Source organism: Trachymyrmex septentrionalis, unplaced genomic scaffold (assembly GCF_001594115.1).
Source record: "Trachymyrmex septentrionalis isolate Tsep2-gDNA-1 unplaced genomic scaffold, Tsep1.0 scaffold131, whole genome shotgun sequence".
In the NCBI taxonomy this organism is placed as follows: domain Eukaryota; kingdom Metazoa; phylum Arthropoda; class Insecta; order Hymenoptera; family Formicidae; genus Trachymyrmex; species Trachymyrmex septentrionalis.
This window is the reverse complement of record NW_017304450.1, coordinates 200,650-209,645: the sequence shown is the minus strand read 5'-3', so window position 1 is coordinate 209,645 and position 8,996 is coordinate 200,650.

The window sequence follows — 8,996 nt, the reverse complement described above, 5'->3', positions numbered from 1 at the left end:
TATTGTATATATAGGTATATATACACATATTGTATACAAAGATAGAATTATTTATTTTGCTGAATGCAGTCAATAATGAAATAGCTAAATATTGCTTAGTATTGTTGATTTATTATTATTTAAATGTTTTTAATGTATTATTTTACGAGTCTACTCTTTCTAGGCTATTTTCCTAATAACTAAGATTTCTTAAACAAGATACAAAAAAGATTTAATAATTTTATATAAGTCTAATTTATTAAAACTATTTATTTATTAACGTTTATAAATTTTAGGTATTTGTTTACAAAAATTTTGTCGCTGACGTTATATATATTTAAACATTAATGTTGCTCGTAGGGGGAATTATACGTGCAAAGCGCATAAAGTTCATAAGTGTTCCTAGTGTTTTAGTAAGTAGTCGGTAACTCGCTGAATTACTTTGCGCTATTACATTATTGTCGATGTCGTCAGCGTTATTCGCAAACACGCCTGCAATGATCGACGTAAAGTCTTTGAAATCATTCGTGGAACTATTTGTATTCAGCTATTTAATATCTGGTTCGATTATATATCATTATAGTTCTTATTAAGGTGTTACTCACAGTACTAGTCTTTACTCTATTTATACATTTCTGTTTCCTGATTTCACTATTTTATTGTCCGTGACTTTATATTAATACAAATAGATATATAGATATTAATACAAATAGATATGTATAATCTACTATACATATATCTGAATTCTATTACTATAATATGTTGATAATTAAATAACGACAGATTAGATATTTAGAAACTGTTTGCTCCTATATCTAAAGTGTTCTAGAAACGTGCTGCAAAACTTAATAAAACAGAGCCTTTTATACAATAAAGTTTTTAAGCTTCTTGCATCTTGTAGTACTTAAGCAAACATTTCACGCATATTTTTGTAAAGTGGAGCAATGAAAGTATTGATCATTTAAGATCAAATTTAAAAAAGTATCCGTTTTTGTATACTTTAAGCAAAAATTTATATCATGGCCTATCTTATGGCCTATCTGCGATTATTTTGACATCGCCATCTTGCTTATTTACAGAGGGGTTCTGTAACATCTCGATCTCGACAACCAGTCACGATTCTCGTTTCTCTGGCGTACACGCACGTAACTATGAATGGATGATATGCGCGCGTATGCGTGCACACGGGGTGGCGTGTCAATAGATTTGGTGGCGGTGCGTTACATTATTTTCATCGCTTTATATCATGTGAGACGAGGTGGGGCAAATGGAGGGGAAAGAGGTTGGAGTAGATAGTCATTCGAAGTCTACGGACACTAATGTCGGTGTCGGAGGAGAGGGAAGACTGGTTTCGTTTCGATATACGAGACTCACCCTTGTACAAAGCTCAGCTCCGGGGGTGAAGCTGGTTTCTAGCCTATAGGGATGTATTCCAAATGCAATGGTGGTTAATCTGCGGTCTCTACCAAACATGCTTCGATCTCGCTGTAGTCGTTACTCAGATAGTACGTTACTCAGATCGTTAAGTTTTGTTCGAACGAATATCTCGCAACAGAACAGATCATGCATCGACTTGAATCAGACTTTGCAAGTGTTTTTTTTTTTTACATTTTCTTTATATTCTCAGCTCCCTAATCGATGTTTTTGTAATTAAATTATTTCAAAATATTGCTTTACTCGTGATATAAGTGACACGTACGATCATGCAAGATAAGTCGTTTGCGATTTTTAATTCAAGTCATAAAATGACATTGAATATTCAAGTTTTAATCTACAATGAATATAATTGTCAATAGTAATACAGGCCTGCAACATAAGAGTTTAAGTTTTTTTAAGATATATATTATATATTAGTGACTTCCCATGTATTTTTTTTGCATGCTGAATTCGAATTCTGTGGCCACAGAATTTGCGCACGTTAAATTTTCAAAATAAATTGGATTATATGTAAAAAAAATCACATTTTTGGCCATTTTCACGACTGTATTAAAAAATCACCAAAACTTAATCAGAATTTTTACAATAAGAATCTTAAAACCGTATATGTGAGAAAACCAACATACAACGATATTTTTAAGTCGAGATAATAGTTGAGAACGCAGGCATGCCATGCCTTAAAGTTGTATTCCCACTTGTTCAAGAAATCATGGTTAATGTCAGTTTTTGAAATTGTACTCCTACTCTGTTAATATCGATTTTATTTTAATTTATTTGATATAGCTTTTTAGAGATTAGCTAACTTTTATAGCTTTTTAGAGATTAGCTAACTTTTTGATTTTTAACGCTTTTTTAACCATCGTATTATATTAATTAGATGTGTTCAATGGTTTCTTTTAAAATATTTAGCCTATGTCTTGAAAATCATATTATTAGATGTATTCTAAGAGAAAATTAGGCGCACAAAAAAATTATAATTATTACAAGAAAAAATAAAATTCTCAATATTTAATATCAATTCAAAATGGATTTTGACGGGAAAGAATAATACTTTATAATGACGTTGATAAAAAATTTTGATAAAACTTTGGTGATTTTTTAATGCAGCCATGAAAATGGCCAAAACTGTCATTTTTTCGGTACAAAACCGAATTTACATATATATATATATATATGTGTGTGTGTGTGTGTGTGTGTGTGTGTGTGTGTGTGTGTGTGTGTATCATGAAAACTTGACGTGCTACGCAAATTCTGCAGGCACATTCGGATTTAGCGCACAAAAATAGGAAATCACTAATATATCTTAAAAAAAAAAAAATCTTGCAGAGCTGTGTAATTTTTGTAACAGCACAATTTTACATAATAGTTTACACGTTGTAATAAAACAATTGAACATTAGACATTTATTTATGATTTCTGGAAGGTGTTCTCCTCCATTTGTTTGGTGAAACGAAGTTGATTTCAAACATTTCATTTGATGGCGATCAAATTTTTTTCGAGCGCTGCTCGTTCTTGACTGACTCATCGAGTTCATCATCAGGTTGATGATTCGCGACGGAAGTCTCGCCGATTTCCTCTATCAATGAATGAGAGGAGAATAAGAAGAAACGCCGTCGTCGTTAAACAGAGAGTAAAGAAGGGGGATGTTGACGTGGCACTTTGATTGCGGCTAATTTTGAACAAGATTCAAGGATAGAGAACGAAGTTGTAACTCTCTTCGGTCACGCGCGCAAATGACGTAAGACACGTATCTATGATAAGTAACATCGAGCCTACTTACTACGCGCGATGACTCGTTTAATTTATTTAAGCGCAGAGGAAGAGTTAAAGAGATGCTGCGACGCGATGCCGCGTATGCCTTTTCACCACCTCCTCACATATGCTGCCAACGATTACGCGCTCGCTATTGGCTCTCCTCGACTTGAACTACTTTGCGGGCTTTCGACCACGCTTGACTTTACTCGCGGAAACACCTACGCGTTACTGACCGAATTGTTATAAGCGTTTACAGTCTCGCGCGAAGAGGATGCATAACGCGCGGATGTATAAGAAGTGGTAATTTAACAGTTGAAGGATTGTAACAGTAACATTATGTTAGAAAGAGAGAGAAATTTGCTGTATGTTTAATTCATATACACGTTTGCGCACAATAAACAAATACAATATAATATATATGACACGCAATTGGAATGCAATGACACGCGCCTATAGTATACTTTGAGATAAAATTGTATTAAAGCGTACTTGTAAAATAAGTGTTTAATCATAAAGTAGCTAGAAAAGAACGTTTTATTATCATTAAATGTGAATTTTCGGTAATACCTACTAGTATTGCTGCAGTAATATTTATATTGTATATATGTATATAAAACAGACGTAAATAGACATAAAACATTCAGTAGATATTTTAACATAGACATTTGCAGTAGTAGCTGAAACTTTAATCAAAATAGTGATTGACATTATATTTGAATAAGAGAAATAGGGCGATTTGATCTATAACTGTATATAAACTCACGACGCTACGTAATGTCATATGAAATTTAAATGTATATGTCTACATATCGACCAACCACGATTATAACTTGCTGTCTACATGTACTTTAAGATCGTACGTCATAATATGAATCAATGTCCAGGTATACATTAATATTTGAACGTCGGGCTATTGTAAGATAACTCTTGCGAAAGCAGCATATTGATTCAACCTTCTTGAAAATAGCTAAACCAGCTTGATAACACTCAAGTTGTTTCTGACAAGTTACTTTTCTAGGCCTTATCGGCTACACCTCCTTTTCCTTTATCATCCCATATTATAACATATCCTTCTCTTAAAAGTTAAATATATCTCAATACAAAATCATTTTCAAATCCTTTGCAATTCTTTGAATATGTATTAGCGTTAAACAAATTTATAAAGGAAAGGGTCGATTTAATAAATTATTTATTATTAAGTAATTTAAGATTCTACCTAAGATTCTAGGATTGCATATTTTTATGACTGACAAATAAAAACAATCAAAAAAGTTATTTAAAGTTCTATCATTCGTCGGTGTCAGCTCGAGATACGCGTATTCAGACTGATCATGTTATACAAAACAGTTAAAGAGGTTCCCAGACGCATAGCGCTACGACAGAAGGCCCGTATCTCCGCGTGGCACAAAAGTGTTAAACGAATGAATGAATGAACGCCAGTCCAATGGGTGAATGAATGAATGAATGGTTGGTGTCTCACATGACAACGAGGTCGCAAGGCATTGCACGAAGACAACACAGGAATAAATGTAGGAGTGAAAAAAATTAATGAAAGGAAAAAGGTATTGAGGCAAGATCAACAACAATGGTTCCCTTTTGTGTTACTGTTGCGTGCAAGATTAGAAAACTTAAGTAGAAAAATATAAAAAAGAAATTGCAGAAATTACATTGTCATAAGGAAATTATATTGGCTGACAATAATACATCCTTATCGACAGACACTTATCGATTCCTCGAGCAAGATCAAATGCACGATGAGACTTAAAAGCATTCTAATGTATGTTTTGAATAACAGTGAATGTTCGAATACATAAATTTTTATTCCTTTAAAGAAGAATTTTATAAATTTCTAGACGATTAAATTTTGTTCTTGTAAAAATAACAATGCGTTTTATTTTTAGATTTGCTTTAAATTTTTTCATTTTTGATAATATTCATAAACATCTACACAATTGTGTAGAGTTCTGATAAAATTGTATTCAATCTTTCCAATTATTTTCGAATAAAATCTAAAATTTATCCAAAATCGATTAGAAGAGTGAGGGAAAGATTGAATAATAGCGACCGGAAGTGTATCTGGATGGAGGCGCATGGACAAGCAAGTACAAGAAACGCTCCTATATATGCTTCATTCATGCAGCTTTATTACAAGTCCAACGCGCGGTGGTCACTCGTTTATATCGAATAAACTCGGCGAAACGCAGTTTACGGCCTAACCGTGTCCTCTAGTACGTCGCACCAACCGACACCGACTCGCTCACCATGATCTTGAATGGCTTCAATTAACTTCGTTTAGGTAATTGTTTCTTCAGAATTCCCGCAGAAATGTTCATTCAGACACGTTCGTGTATTGTAATTGAAAGAAAATTGCTGCAGTTCGAACAGTGATCAGGCTGATCAAATTGTCTTCGTCATATATCAAGACGTTTAATTTTCAAAAAATTTTACTAAAGTTTACTTATTTAAATATATATGCATACTTGAATGTTTACTTCTTTTGTCGAATATCTCATATAATAAATCTTTGTGTATCATACAAATCAAATACATTGTTTCAATCATTTCCAATCTTCCATCACTTTGCATAACTATAGGTGACACATGCTTTTCTACAACTTCAAAGTAACTTACATACGTATGTATATCTATAATAAAATGCAATCGACTAGAGTATTAAAATATGTAAATCAGACTACAACTGATTCCCAACAACTAATTTCTACAGTAATTAATGTCTTTGTGTTGCGCGGAATTCACAAATGGCTCGAATCAAACTTCGGAAGTACACTACTGTCTTGGAAACCTTACAAAGATGCCGACAAACGGGTAAGGTTAATTGCTTGGCGCAATAGATCAACATAGAGTCCTTTGTTCAACAAATGGCTTCCGTCGATTCTCCGTTGATTGGTGAGAATATACACGTCGATAGTGCCATTTCTATCCTAAGTTATCTATTCATGTATTATATATTCTTTATTATACGTATTTTTTTAGTGACAAGTAATGATTAATTTGTTCGACTCGATTAAGCGTCAAAGAATCGATAAAGACACTAAGTGACACATTACAATAAAACAAAAATTTTGCTTGCTGAAATGGATTCGTAGCGTCTATTCTTTTCTATTTTAATAAGTATTGTTTGTGTGTATATGGACCATTTAAATATAAACAACTTGATCAAAAATTTTTTCACTAATAAACGTAAGACCGCACAGTTTCCTTATAGACACTGCGCTTTTTAAATAATCAACTTGTTTTAATTAAAATAAAATAGAGAATCACCATGGAAAAGTGAGATAGATAGAAAATAAATTAAAATATAATTAAGGGTTCTATACATATATCATCCTATTCTTTTCTTTCTCTCATATTTCAATCATTTAAGCTAATGTATTTGCTATTTAAATCTTATGATCTTCTAATATTATCGACCAAAATTTTTTCACTGATACTGATTTTTATTATTATATAAATTTATTATTATATAAATTTTTATTATTATAAAATTTTATTTTTTATAGAAATTTTATTTAACTTTTTATCGTATATATAAATATTTTATTTATATATTATATTGATTTAAACAATACATATAAATACTGTATTTTTTTATTTCAATGCATATTTGATTTAGAACTATAATTTACGTATTTAAAGAAAAGAAAAAACAGAAACTAAAGAATTAACATCAAATTAACATCGCAAATGAGGCTCGTGTCCTTTCTCTCTTTACCTCTTATCTGATGCGCTTTGGTCTCCTCCCTCGCAATGAGAATGCGCGTGCGTGGCGTGCATGCACGCCTCATACTCGCGCACGCACTTTATCAAGAGATAAGGAGAAGGAGGGGAAGGAGAAGAGAGAGAGAGAGAGAGAGAGAGGGGGGGGGAAAGAGAAGAAGAGTCAACCACGAAACAAGCAGAGTCGACTGAATGACTGAATGACACTCGGCTGACGTCTCTTCCGGTGTGTCTCGTGTTACACCGTGCCCGTTAAGCGTTTGTATTAAAGTTACAGCATCAGGCGCGTGCCACCCACCATATATAACATACGCACATAATTTTTTCAATCCTTCCATTTCTCATTCGTTTTAAAATTCATCATAACAATTCATTTCTAAAAAAATGTTTAGCGTGAGTCACAATGAATAGTCGATGAAATATAAAAGGAAACAATAGCACATATCAGGAGAATGTGCTTGCACATTAAATTTTTTGAAGAACATCTCTTCTTCAATATTCAACTTCTGTAGTGGATATATCTACTCGATTGCATTGTCGTCATTTCAATTAATCATTTGTCATTTGTGTTTTGTAGCAAGTATGTAATTGGTGAGTAATAATTTATCTACTGATAAATCTATCCTTCCTTAATTCTATTCCCTATTCCTTAATCAAACAATATATACACAGAACGGCAATAAGCAATGCAATAATGCAATATGAGCGAAATAATTCTCAAAATATCATGCAATTAATTCTTAGAAGTTATAAAGAAAATATCCATAAAATATTTATGTATTATAGTAATGTAATTATCAGCGTTCTCATTTTTTTTCCTTAAATTCGAGAATCTTATAAAAATAAGTATAATAATTACATTATTTCAATGATATCGATCTGCGATATGAAGGAACTTTTGTCAATAATGGTGACCGTTTTATGGCAGCTGTGCCACTTGTGCTAAGTACTTTTCAAATTGAACGTAGGGTTAAGCCCTATAAATCTCTTTCAATATTCGACATCTCACTCTTTTCTATGTTCTACGTTCTCTGATTCGCAAGATTTGTTAGTCGATGCGCCATTTGTTTTAAAGGGTCGCACGAATATTGCTTAAATGTGCACTGGGCACATTCTTGCGACGATAGGCAACCCTTTACATGCGAACACTTACTTGCCTCACTACAACATTCCGTATAGAAAATCTGATTCTTTCGTCACGCTAAAAAAGACGATGTTTAACAAAGCAACGTTCTGATACCAAAAAATTCTTCAGGTTCGATTTTGTAAATTTAAATTCTTTTGCACGTATATATGTATGTTTAAAAATGTAATTTACAGAAAATAATCAATAATCTGCTTAGCCTTGAAATATTCATGTCACGCAAATAACATGTAGAGTCGGTGTTTGATCGTCAATCTTCAGCGACAATAAAGTGAACAAATGTCCACTTACCGTGTAAATTTGCAATAATATGTGGGGGAAACAGTTCAGTTAAAGTGTCTCGTTGAAATGCAGCACATATGCCATGGAAGAATAGATTATACTTATGCGTGAGGTTACGGTCATTCCGAGACAATCGATGATTACTGAAAATAACTGCAAAAGAAGATGTGTCGAAATAAATGTATGGACAATTGAAATTGCATTGCAGAATAATCAATTTTACTTCACTCGATTTCCAAAAAATTTGACAATGAATAGGACGAGGGATTACTAGTACGTTACTCGGTACGCTTTAATATAATAATATAACTTGTGTCATTATCATGGTGTTGATAAATAATGTGCAGTACGAATAATAAGATTATTGTGTATTAATTGCAAGGCAAAAAATGAGGATATAAATGAAAATGGATTCGTAGCACCGCGCCGCTACGTTTGGGGCATTTACACTATTTTATGACCGTTTAGAAGCAATTGAATTCTAACTCGAAATAATTTGCTTGATTTAATATACATATGTGCGTGCGCCTATTGTCTTTAATATACATTATTCTATTGCTATATAATAATAAACTTTTAATAACAGTTAATTTGTAATATCATTTATATTATTTATTATTATTATTATTATTATTATTAAGTAATATTAATATTAGATAAA